This window comes from Peromyscus californicus, unplaced genomic scaffold (assembly GCF_007827085.1).
Source record: "Peromyscus californicus insignis strain IS unplaced genomic scaffold, ASM782708v3 Scaffold_8__1_contigs__length_139910024, whole genome shotgun sequence".
Taxonomy (NCBI): domain Eukaryota; kingdom Metazoa; phylum Chordata; class Mammalia; order Rodentia; family Cricetidae; genus Peromyscus; species Peromyscus californicus.
The window spans coordinates 102,549,160-102,562,495 of NW_026294606.1; the positions used below are offsets into that span (position 1 = coordinate 102,549,160).

The window sequence follows — 13,336 nt, forward strand, 5'->3', positions numbered from 1 at the left end:
TTGTAAGGGAACAGAGGTTCCTACCTTTAAAGTGTATGACCAAACAAAATCTACAGTTTTGACCACTGCTGGGTAGAGTTGTCTAGGAGCAAAACTATGAAAAAGAACCAAACCAAACCAAACCAAACAAATCTATTAAGTTTTTGTTTTGTTTTTTTCGAGACAGGGTTTCTCTGTGTAGCTTTGGAGCCTTTCCTGGAACTCACTCTGTATTCCAGGCTGGCCTCGAACCTACAGAGATCTGCCTGCCTCTGTTTCCCGAGTGCTGGGATTAAGGGCCCCACTACCGCCCAGCTTTTTTTTTTTTTTTTAAATTAAGTTTTTGAGAGATGTGCATTGCTAAAGAAACTCCAAGAAAGGCGGAGAAGATTCTGAAGTTACTAACATCTCAGGGTCACCTTTGGGACAAGTCTAGTTCCTCTTCCTAGACTGGGCATGTTTGTACATAGATTAAAATCCTCACCCCCAGGCTGATCGTGGCACTGAGAGGTGGGGGGGCCTTGGGGAGGAGATCATGTGAGGAAGGACCTTCATGACTGGAATAAAAACCCTCATATCAGAGGCCTGAGAGATTTCCATTACCTCTACCACCAAAGGGTAGTCTGTCCCTACTACCAAGTGAGGACAGAGCAAAAGATAGTTGTTTGTGAATCAGGAAGCAGGTCCTTGACAGGTACAGAATTTCTTGTCATTTTTGGTCTTGCACTCTCCAGCTTCCGGAACCATTAAATAAATCCCTAGTCTTTACAACACCCAGTCTTTCATAAACCACTTGAAGAGCTTAAACGGATGGAGGCACCCTCAAACTTGCTCCAAAGGGTAAGGAGCAGCTCAAGTGACGTTATTCCCAGGCAGTACACCTCTCTCAAGTATGCTCATGGAGGACAAACCAACAGAGATGATATTTCCTGGTCTAGAGTGTGTGCCAAGAATTCTATCTACTGCCAGGAGTTTCATTGACTCCTGTTGTCTGGGATGTGGTACACGCCACTTCCTATTTCCCCCACAGTTTGTTATTGGTGTTGACTGTCTGCAGTTGGTTTTTCTTTCCTATACTGGGTGTTATCAGTGCTAGAAAACCTGATTTAACTGCAGGTCACTGGATCATAAGAAATCATGTCTGAATTTCACAAATCGGGATCACAGAGGATGCTTGTGCATAAGCTTCTTGGTTCTTTTTGTATGAGTGGCATGAATTTTTATGTGGTCACAGGCATTTGTGAAACTTTCTATTGCAATTAAGCATGAATGGATGCTGAGGTGGCAAAGGGGTGGGCTGCAGGTGATATGTTGGTTGCTGCCCAGCACACAGGCCCCTAACCCCCCTATCTTTAGCAGATCCACTTTTTTTTAAGTGATGACAACACTGTTCAGCCCCTGCCCTGTGTGGTCCACTCCAACTGGGAGCCCCAAATGATTTGAGTTGGGCCACACATTTTATGTCATCAGTTAGACTCATTTCTGCAGGGATGGGTGTTGTGTCTGGGGATGGTCATGCTGGCTAATCTTCAGGAATCTGACTTAGAGGGACAGTACAGAGGTAGTCCTGAACATTTAACAGAAACGAAGAAGCACAGGGCTCAGACGTCACATTGAGATGCTCAGTGATTCCCAGGGTAGTAAGGCTTAGGATGAGATCCACGTCACAGATGACAGACAGGTTTGCTGGGAGGGAGGGATGAAGGAAGAAAGGCGGGCGGGCAGGGTTTGCCCACTCATTATACTTGAGCACCTGCCATGAGTAACACATGGACCGTTTTAATGCTAGGATAGTCTCCTCTGTAAACTAGTCAGCATCCTTCTGAACCTCGTGGAGTTCATTTCTGATAGTGATACGTTGAAAATACATATTTCATCTGTTTTATGCCTTGTTTTGCTTAAAGCAAGCTTCCTTATCCCAGATGTTGACTTACAGAGCCTTCATCCTAGGATATCATGAGGGTGGGTGTGTTCCTATGGGTTTCAGTAGCTGTAGTAGGGACTAGTCTAGAAGATTCCTTTTGGTGCCTAATTGGCCCCATACTAAGTATATACTTACAAAATGTGTGGCTTTTAGTTCTTTTGGGGACTCAAAGACTTTTAAGGCGATTTTTTGTTGGTCCTGCCTGATATGGTTCGGATATAAAATGTCCTTTACAGGTTCATGTCTCTGAGCACTTGGTCCCTAGCTTGTAGCTATTTGGGGAGGTTGTGGAGCCTTCTGGAACTGGGGGCTAGCTGGGGAACATGAGTCAGTGGGAGGTGGGTTTGGAGAGTCATAGCCCACTCCTGTTTCTGGTCCCGATCAGTATGTGTTTCCTGATGCACACACATGTGACCAAGCAGCCACAGGTTCCCACTGCCGCGAATTCTGCCACGCCTTCCTGTCATGGTGGACGCAATCCTCTCAAGCCACGTGCCGAAACAGACCCTTCCCCCCTCAAGTCGTTCCTTGCCAGGCCTTTGATCACAGCAGTGAGAAAAGTGACTGACGTGTTAGCCCTGGGTCCTTGGCCATCGTTACTCTTCTCTACTGTGTCTTATTATTTTTATTAAACTGTTTAGAATTCCAAACTCCACACTGATGAGAACAAGAAATAATAGGGCAGGGACCTCAAAGCAATAGTTCCAAGAACGTCCTGGAGGCCAGGAATGCCAGAAGAGAGGTCTGTTCTCCTTGCTTGTTGTCTCCGAAGCAGCACCCCGGCCTAGAGGTTTCCCGTGACTGGACCCCTTGTGGTTGGGTCAACTGGACTGACTGTCCCTTCCCCCACTCTCTGTGCTTTCCCCTAGTTTCTGTGATAAATTCTTTAAAAAGCTGCAGAAGCCCAAGGATGCCCTATTTCCTGGGACCCTTACTGCTATACAGAAACTCTGTGAGCCCCCCACCTCTGTATTTCTTTCTTCTTGCTCCCACCTACAGATTTATAAAAAACTTCCTTCTGGAATTTACCCTCTGTAGTTAGTGAACTTGATTATTTCAATCCACAAGATAAGAATCAGAAAGCCACCAGTTCAGGATGGCTTTGTGGCCACTGAGTCTCCAGGCCACCCTGGCTCCTTGTTCTCGAGACACACTAGTGTTTCTGAATCAATATGATGCCATGGCCTTTTATCCACACCGACTCTTGTCTCCTTTTCCTATCTCCTTCCTTTGGTTTACATCTGCCTATTCTTTTGGACTCCTGATCTCCAGTTTGGTACCCAGTAGCCACACATGGATGCTGAGGCACTTGATCGGTGAGTAACGCTGGTGAGTAACTGAATTTTTCTACTTTATTTCATTTCAATTACAAATTTTAAACCAAAGCAGTATAAAATATGTTTCCGTTAAACACAACTTAATTGCTTCAATAGGGACTACATTTTACTTTCACTGCTGAAAACTTGGCGTTAAAATGGAGATGGACTATGAGGATAAAATACAAGCTGGATTTCAAAGATGGTACAATAAAAAGAATGTAAGTCGTCTCATTAATAATTTTATATTAATTGCTCAGTGAAATGGCAATGTCTTGGACATGTTGAGTTGAATGAAATGAACTATTAGGATTTTTTTTTTTTTGGTTTTTCGAGACAAGGTTTCTCTGTGTAGCTTTGGAGCCTGTCCTGGAACTCATTCTATAGACCAGGCTGGCCTCGAACTCACAGAGATCTGCCTGCCTCTGCCTCCCAAGTGCAGGGATTAAAGGAGTGTTCCACCACCACCCAGCTCATTAGGATGGTTTTTACCTGTTAATTTTTATTTTTGTAATATGCTGGCAAATCTAGCGGGTTACATCTGTGTCCGTACTCTATTTCCGCTGGGCAGTCCTGGGCTAGGCCACATGAGATAACATTGCCATGAAAAGTCTCAATCACCGAGGCTGGGCACAGTGGCCACCAACTAGTTTCACGAGACATCCCCTCGCACAATTAACTGACATGCATTAATTAAAATTCTTTTCAAGGGTCTCTCTCTCTCCTATTAGGTTATAAGGGACCTGGAATATAGTGACTATTCCATAACTGTGAAGTGAATTCATGCACTGAACTAGGCATGTCAAGTTCACAAGTACCTTTAAATGTGGTTTCGCACACATTGTCTTTAAGATACAATTTCTGTCTTCCATTTTAAAACGTTCTGGCCAGGTCTCTGAGCCATCGTGTGCAGTGTGAAACCTGCGCGGCTGTATAGACAGCCCCAGAGCAAACGGGTTTTTCTAACTCCTGCCCCTTGGAGGACTGCCAGAGCCATGAGGAGCAGGGGTGAGCAAAGGGTGAGCCCCAGGGGTGGAGAAAGGAGGGAGGGGGTGAGGAGAGCAGGAAGCGGGACTTCTTTTCTCCTCAGCAATGTGAGCTGAGCAGGGGTTGCCAAGCCAGTGGAAGGGTGGGAAGGAGAGACGGGCTGGCTGTGGTGTGCCACTGGGTGGAGTTATAATTTATAACAAGGGAGAGGCAGCTCAAGAAAAGAAAGATCCTTTTAAAAATTCTGCTGAAGCCTAATTAAAAAAAAAATTCCACTTCCTCATGCTACATTTGAAGAATTACTTTCAGTCAGATGTTCACCGAACTATTAAAAAGACACTCCCTACCCCCTCAAAAAAACCCCAAAGGTAGCCAAGATTGCTCCTCTAGGTTATGAAGATAGAGAATGTGAAGTTGTGAGGCCATAGATCCTTCCAGAAAAATGTGTAGTATGTAGTGGAATTAAAAGAAAAAAAAGTCAGTCTTCTGCAGTTCCTTCCATCAAGAGGTGGGTCAGTTTTGGCAGCTCTTGATTCTGGATTCAATCACGGGGACGTTAGAGAAATCTCACACAAGCTAAGGCTAGAAAAGTACTGGAACACTGGGGCTGGTTCTCTTCCACTGACTTTGGAATCTGGCCACCATGAAGAAGTCTATGCGAGTTTGCTAGATACCAGAGACACGTGGCCCATCACCGGTGTCAGCCCCGATCGGCTGCTGGACGCTCAGTGACAGCAGTAGGTTCATGTAAGTGCATTGCCTGCAAAAGAACCTTCCGGCTGAGCCCAGCCCCACTCACCAGGCCACAGAATGATGGGCTAATAAGTGATTGTTGTTTTAAGGCCCTCAACCTAGGCGTGTTTTTAATTTTAATTGTAGTACTGTGTTCTATGGAATGTTTATTTTCTCCCAAAATTCATCCACCAAAACCCAATCTCCAGTCTGGGGCCTTGGGGAGGTAGTGAGATCATGAGGGCTTTGCACTCCCACATGGGAAGCATGGGAGGAGAGTTCTAAAAAAAGGAGGCTGTTCACTGTGGCCTCCAAGGGAGGAGGCAGAAGATGCTAAGTATAAAAAATGGTCCCTCAGCAGACATCAGACTGGGTGGTTCTTTGATCTGGAAACTCCTGATTCCAGAATTTTGAGAAATAAATTCCCTGCTTATTAGTTACCTAGTCTATGTTTGTGTGTTGGATTGTTATTTGCAGGCTTGAGATTGAATCCAGGGTTATGTGTGTAGTTTAGGGTTTTTTTTGTTACTGTTGCTTGGCAAGTGCAGTTTAGGGTATTTTTGTTATTGTTGATTGGAATAGATTGGTGTAGTAAAACAACAACCTCTCAAAAACTACATTCTAACTAACAGGTATGGATGTTCACATAGAACCTTAAAATTTACTAAAGAAGAATTCTCTCTCTGTGTCTCTGTCTCTGTGGGGTGTATGTATATATTTATGTATGTATGTATGTATGCACACAAATAATTTCTTTAACATTTTTTGAAATTTACATTCATTTATTTAGGATGCATACATGAGTATGCACCAGAGCATATGTATGGGGGTTAGGGGAAAACTTTGGGGAGTTTCTCTACCATGTGAGTTCAGGGAGCAAACTTAGGCTTGGGGGAAAAATACCTTTACCAACCGTCTTAGTGATCTATTGCTTCTGTGCATTGGTGTTCTGCTTACATGCATGTCTATGTGAGGGCATAGGGTCTCCAGAACTGAAAGAACAGGCAGCTGTGAGCTGCCATGTGGGTGCTGGGAATTGAACCCAGGACCTCTGGAAGAGCAGCTAGTGCTCTTAACCACTGAGCCCCCTCTCCAACCCTGGAAATTCTTATAAAGGAAAACATTTCATTGGGGCTTGCTTACAGTTTCAGAGGGTTAGACCATTATTGTCATAGCAGGGAGCATGGTGGTGCTCAGGCAGAAGTAGCTGAGAGTTCTCCACTTGGATCCTCAGGCAGCAGGAAAGAGAGAGACACTGGCTTGGGCTCTCAAAAACCTCAGAGCCCGTCCTTATTCAAACCACCACACCAACTGAGCCATCTTGCTGACTTGGAATTCTTTAATTAAATCTTTATTCTATTTGAGCTTTGGCAGATGTGGTATCTGGTGAGGGCCCGCTGCCTATTTTGTAGACACTACATTCCTCCTCCTCTCCTTCTTCAAGATATGTGTCCACTATATATCCCTTGCTAGACTGGAACTCACTATATAGCACAAGCTAGCCTTGAACTCACAGAGTTCTGCCTCCAGAGTGCTGGGATTAAAGGTTCAGTGCTATCATACCTGAGGGCAGTGTCTTCTTCCTGGGTTCTCCTGTGGCAGAAGGACCAAACTGCTCTCTGGTGCTTCTTTTACAAGGGCACTAATCCCATTCATGAGGGCCCCACCCTTGTAACCTAATTGGCACAAAGTCTTCATCACTTAACATTACCACAGGGAGGATTTAGCTCAGTATTCAGATAGCGGCATGCAGTGATCACCAACGTGGGTGTTGCAGTCCAGTAGATATGGCCCCAGCACTTAGAGGCAGAGGTCTTGGGCATCTTTGGTAACGTGACACCACGTATTTTGTAGGACTGTAATAAGAACTGTGCCAACCAATGCAGCATACCTGGATTAGAGCGCTTTGAGCAGAGATCAACTAGGGACTAAGGACCCTACAAAGGTGTGGCCAGGGTGCAAGGAACCACAGAGTTAGTGCAATGCTCTGGGTCTTGTTCCCACTCAAGTATGCAAAAGTAAACTGAGACCACACTCTGTCCAAAAGCTGTCGATACTGTGGGTGGGACCAAGAGGCCATTTGGCAGGAGCCTGGACCTTGAACTGGGACGAACCTCCGATCTGATTTATTCTTCCCACTTGTGTCTCACTGACCAAATCAAAGTGGAGACCACTGGACAGAGAGGTCAGGCTCCTGTGACAAAAGGCCAGGCATAGGGTGAGGGAGAGAGATCTGGGACAATGGAAGGTGTTCTGTGCTAGTACTTCAATCCAATAATCCTGGTTGGGGGTGGGGTGGCTCAGTGGGCAAGAGCTCTTGTTGCGTGAGCCCAAGGATCTGAGTTCGGATCCCCGACACCGATGTGAAAACCTAGGCACGGCTGTGTGCACACCTGCAGCCCAGCATTGGGGGATGGAAACAGGAAGATCAGTGGAGCTTGACGGCTGCCAATCTCCAGGTTCCGTGAGAGACCCTGCCCCAAGGGAAGAAGGCTGAGCACGGAAAGTGACAGAGGAGAACACCTGACATCCTCTTCTGACCTCTGTGCTTGTGCATCTGCACAAATACACACACACACACACAGAAGCAAAAGTGCATATAGAAGCACTGTGCATGCACTTAATACACACTTGCTAAAATTATATTATTATTATTACTAGAAACAATCTATGGTTATGGGTGTCAAAGGAAAATATATATATATACACACACACACATATATATCTATATATCTATCTATAGATATATCTGTACACACATATATACGACCAGGGGAAAACTACTGAATATCCCTGGAGAAGTTGTGCTTTCAGGTGTGACTTGAAGCGAGGAAAATGATACAGCAGAAGGAAGAGCAAACACACGGAACGCCCCGCGCAGGCACCACTTCAAAGACTTCACACCCATTCTGGTCTTTAATTTTCATGTCCACCTAGTGAGGTGGGTACCCCTCCTTCTCCTCCTCCTTCTCCTCCCTCCTCATCTTCCTTCTTCCACTTTTCTTCTTTTGAGACAGGGTCTTACTATGCAGCTCTAACTGGCCTGGTACTTGATATGTAAACCAGGCTGGCCTTGAACTCACAAAGGTCCATCTCTCTGCCTCCTGTGTGCTGGAATTAAATACTCTGAGTCACCACTCCCAGCTAGGTACTATTCTTTTATTTATTATTTATTTATTTGCTAAGTACTATTTTTATCTCCATTTAATAGATGGGGAACTGAGGCAGAGAGAGGTTGGGTAACTTGACTGAAGTTGCACAGCTAATAGGCAGTCTAGCCAGGTTCTGAGGCGTCATGGCATTTTTTTTTTTTTTTTTTTGATAAAGTGCTGAAACAAATGTAGAGGAAACAGCTAATCAGGTGGGTAGGCTAGAGCGCAGGGCTAGAGCGCAGGGCTCGTGCTGGGGAGTGGTGGGAATCCAGTGAGCTGAAGGCCAGATGCTAGGCTGAGAAATTTGGCCTCCTTTCTGACAAGCAGCGGAGAGTCACTTGGAAGTTCGGAGGAAAAGCACTCCCAGCAGAGTTCTAGGAAATTAATCTGTGTGCAGAGTGAAAATAAGAAAGCAGAGGGAGTCTGCAAGCCAGGCAATTAGCTAGAGGATGCTGCAGTGGCCCAAACCTTGGGCCACAAGGGCTTGAATGAGATGGACAGGGCATTGGGGTTTCAGCGCAAAAGCTTCAGGGGACTTGGAACTGAAGAGGCAGTTGTGTCCTGGGTGGCTGAACAAAGAGAAAAAGAGCAGGTAGTTTAGGACCTATGTGACAAGTAAGTGAAGGCATCAGCTGTAACATTCAGCCACATTGACTATGCATATTGGTGGGGGGAGGAGGTGTGTGTTTTCTAGTTACAAAACAAATACTGTGAAATTGCATCAACTACACATGCCTCAGTGAGTTGCACAGTGGTGGCCCATTTCACCATCTTTGCTCCTGGCAAATTCACTAGAGCTTGCAGCAGCATAGGCGTGGATTCAAAGACCCTCCCCCTCCCCCCGCCCCGTAATATTGAAGATCAAGGTTTCAGGGTGCTGGAGGCTCATCCCGGGAAATCTGGAAGTAGGCTCTGTTGCCTGGTGGTAATGACACTTCTCTAGTAGCCCTGTGTTTTCTGCAGGATGCATCTCATTAAAAAGAGAGAGATGGATGGCCGACACCTTTTTCTGAAGTGGCGTTTTCAACGTCTCAAGTCCTGCTATCTTTTTTTCTAAGTGGCACTAACAAAATTCAAGGATGAGAAAGAAGGGGGAGAGCAAGAAAGGTCTAGTAGGTTCGTAAGCACCAGAGGAGTCAATCTTGATGCCTGGGTTTCAGAGCCTTCTCGAAATCCACCCGACATGAATTAGCCTGAAGTAAAAGTAGGTGTTTATCTCAAGTCATTGCCTCAAACAGCCAACTACCTGTTGGAAGAAAGGTCTGATCGATGCCAACCAGAGCAGCCGTGCATGAGCTGTTACACAGCAGTTAGTATTGATCAGAGCCAAAGGCTGCCCATAGGAATGTGGAGGAAACTGACAAGCGGAGAAGAGGCAAGAAGGAAACAGCCTTCGCTGGTGGCAGCTGTGCAGAGCCAAGCCGATAAAAAGTCAATTCCAGTTAGTGGAATCACTGCTAACTAAATATTTGGGGGGCCAGAGCCTTCCCGGGCAGCTGCTGGAGGATCGTGGCTTCCAAACTGAGACATCAAGCAAGCTCAGGGAGTGGACAGGTGAGGTCCTGGCTCCAGGGATCGATCATGGGAGAAGAAAGTCCTTGATGGAGGGTGAGAGGCTCTGGCCACAGCTGAGATGGCTTGACTAGGGCACTAGAAGACATCCTGCTTCCCAGGAAGTTTAGCAAGGGCGGCCGGTGCTGTAGTTTGGATCTTGAATGAAAACATTCACTGTGTTGGAAGTTTGGTCCCCAGTCTGTGGTTGCCATGGGGAAGTGGTAGAACTTTTCATGGAAGGGTTCTAGTGGAAGGGGTTAGGTCACTAGGACTGTGCTCTTTAAGAGAATGTTAATCTTCATTAAATCCCTCCCCTCAGGGCTCAGGGAACCCAGCAGAAGACAGGCAGAAAGAGTGTAAGAACCAGAGAGGATGGAGGACACCAAGGAAACAAGGTGTTCTAAACGCAACAGGACCCATACAGACGGGAACTCAGACACTAAGGCAGCATTCATGGAGCCTGCATGGGTCTGCACCAGATGGGTCTGCTCTACATGGGTCTGCACTGGATGGGGTCCTAGAGCTGAAAGAAGTGGACACATGCCCCCACCGCAACCCAGAAGCCATCTCCAATTGATAACCACCTGTGAATGAAAAATTAGTTTTCTGCAAGAGAGTCTCACCAGGGAAACAAACTCCTCTTAAGGTTAGGCTGCATGCCCAGCAGTAGACGGCCAACAGAAAATGAACTCAGCTTCATCTTTGGAGGTTCTTGTCTTGTACTGTCATGTCAGGGCTTTTTTTTTTTTAAGTTTATCTTTCTATTTTTTATTTAGTTCCTCTCTCTCTACCCCTCCTTCTCCCTCCCCCCTCTCTCTTTCTCTCTCTCTCTAACACTATAGGTACTTTGTGTATATATATCATGGCTTCTGGTTTTGTGTTTTTATGGGATTTATGAATGTGCAAACGGTGGGTCTCTGCATCTATATTTGTTTCTTGGGCCTTTTCTTGGGCTCTTTTCCTTCTGTTGGTTTGTTTTGTACTATTCTGATGTGTTTATCTTATTATTATCCCTTAGAAGCCTGTTTGTTTTCTAGTGAGAGACAGGAGGAGTGTGGGTCCAGATGGAAGGGGACATGAGGAGAAACTGGGAGGAGCGGAGGGAGGGGAAACCATAAGCAGCACGTACTGTTTGGAAAAAAAAAGACCAATTTTCAATAAAAGAAAAAAGTCTAGAAAAAGAAAAGAACATGACAAGTGCTTGCTTTCTCTCCTTCCCCTCCGCCCTCGCCCTGCTACCTTGAGGTGAGCTGCTTTCTCCCCTTCCCCTCCGCCCTCCTCGCCCTGCTACCTGGAGATGAGCTGCTTTCTCCCCTTCCCCTCCGCCCTCCTCGCCCTGCTACCTGGAGGTGAGCTGCCTTCTCCCTCATATGTTCCTGTTAGGATCTACTTTGCTACAGGCACATATGCACTTGGGTCAACCAATTACGATCTGAGTACTCCAAACTTACGGAGGAGAATGAGGAAGAGGAGGATGGAGAAGAGGGAGGAAGGGGAAGAGAAGGAGGGACATTAGCAACGGCAAACTGAGGAACTCAAACCAAAAATTGCCCTTCCTTTTTAAAGCGGCTTCATCTCAGATATCTGTAACAGTAATGGCAGCTGACTCCTTCAGCGGGTCCTGTAACAGAAAGAAGCTGAACAGTGCCCTATGGGTCATTAAGGGCTGGACTTTGGAAGGTCTGCCACTAACTGATACCTTATCTTCCTGAGATTATGTATGCTTGGTAGAACTGATCTTTTTTTTTTTCTTGGATTAGCTGGGACTATGGGCTTTGTGGTGGACAATGAAATTTGACCAGTGATGTGTGTCTCTTCTGGGCAGAAGCAGGGTCCTGGGATTGGCTTACCATTCTGATCCAGACCCTCATGTTGATGAGAATGAGTGAAATCATCTTGGATTAAAATACCAGCTAGCTCAGTTGCTAGAGCATGAGACTCCTAATCTCAGGGTTGTGGGTTCAAGTCCCACATTGGGTGCCATACTGTAGCTCAAGCCTGCATGTCAAGGTGTCTCTGTATCATGGTTTGCCTGAGAGACACAACTAGGAAGCTGTTTTTAGTTCCATTTTAGAATCTTTTTGTAAAGTTTTCTCAGGTTTTGGGTGGAAATTCTTGCCCCACGTTGAGCGCCAAAAGTAGATGGAAGTTTCTTTGGTCCTGCCTTGCCCAGCAGTCTGGACAACTCTCTCCCATCAGGTCCCACAGCTCCTTATAAAATAATTACTCAGAGGCTTATATTAATTACAAATTGTATGGCCTATGGTTTCAGCTTCTTGCTAGTTAGCTCTTTCATCTTAAATTAACCCATTCCTATTAATCTATATGTTGTCATGTGGCTGTGGCATTACCGGTCTGCTGGCATTTTGTTGCTCCTTTGGTGGCAGCTGGCGTCTCTCTTCTTCCCCCTCTCTCTTTGCTCGGATTTCCCACCTGGCTGTAAGCTTTCTTGTCATAGGCCAAAACAGCTTTATGTATTATCCAATGGGAGCCACACATATTCACAGCGTACAAAAAGACATCCCACAGCATAGATGCCCAGAACTGCACTGGATTTTATGGTCAGAATAAACTTTTATTGTGTTACACTACTACATTTCGGGGCTTGCTTGTTACTCAGCATGACTGAATCTTTGCTGATTGACATAGGGGATTGACATACTAGTTGCTTGTAGTTTGTGGTTTGGCCTATTGCTTAACCCACCCAGGTCATGGGTAATTTATAAAATTTACATAAAAGCAGCAACAGCAATAAAAATAATCATGTGTGGAATGCTTACTAGTTGTAAGTATGGTGAAAATCTCTGCCCATATTAATGGAGGTATCCTCTAAGTGTTCCTGTGAAGAATCTACTGTCCTCATTTTATAAATGGAAACTTTGAACCCCAGAGAGGCTGAGAGAATCCCCATGGTCACACAGCTTATAAAGAACACACAGGAACTAAAATTTAGGTAGACCAGGTCCAGAGCACATTTTCTTGACCATTGTTATACTGGCTTTCAGTTTAGATCCTTCACAAATAACAGACCTCTCAGTATAGGCTTGAGGACAAATTCTCTCTCTGAATCATATCCACACACTCTCTGTGGGAAGAAAAGGAAAACACAGCTCGGATTCATTTTGAGCTGTTACCATTCCATAGCCTTTCTTCCTATAGAAATCTCTATTCGGAGGGAGCCTGTCTGGAAAGTTCTTCTGCATTTGGTCCTCAAATCTTGGCTATTTCTCTAGCTCCACAGCAACTGTCTGTTTACCTGTGATGTACATGAGAGAATTTCTTATCCAGCAAGAGATGGCTAGAGAATATCTGAGGGGCTTCTGAGGTACAAAGTGGACTAGTGACACCCACCTCACTGTTTTGTTTTTTAATGGTAACATTAAAAAAAATATTTCCTGCTGGGTTTGACAGCACAGGCTACTACTCCCAGCTACCCAGGAGGCAGGAAGATGGCAAGTTCAAGCTCTGCCTAGGCCTCTTGGTGAGATTCTACCTCAAAACAAAAAGTGAGAGGAAGGCTGGGTTGGGCACAGTGATGTCTTTTAATCTCAGCACTGCAGACCCGGGTGGTACAGATCTCTGTAATTCCTGCAACTGCTTTCACAGCCAGCTTGTCTGTGACATCGAATTCACCCACTGAGCCATGCCCTTTTCATCTCTCTCTGCTCAGAGACTTTTGTTCTCTCCCACTC

General features: G+C 45.6%; 1 long non-coding RNA gene and 1 other non-coding gene across 3 annotated transcripts in view; one reads left to right on the top strand and one right to left on the bottom strand.

The window, feature by feature from the left end:
• Nucleotides 1-13,336, bottom strand: part of LOC128104462 (uncharacterized) — a 732,114-nt gene that overhangs the window by 24,081 nt on the left and 694,697 nt on the right. The window lies entirely within an intron of this gene.
• On the top strand, nt 11,552-11,628 carry Trnar-ccu (transfer RNA arginine (anticodon CCU)). The gene has a single exon. It is a non-coding gene; the product is annotated as a tRNA-Arg (tRNA).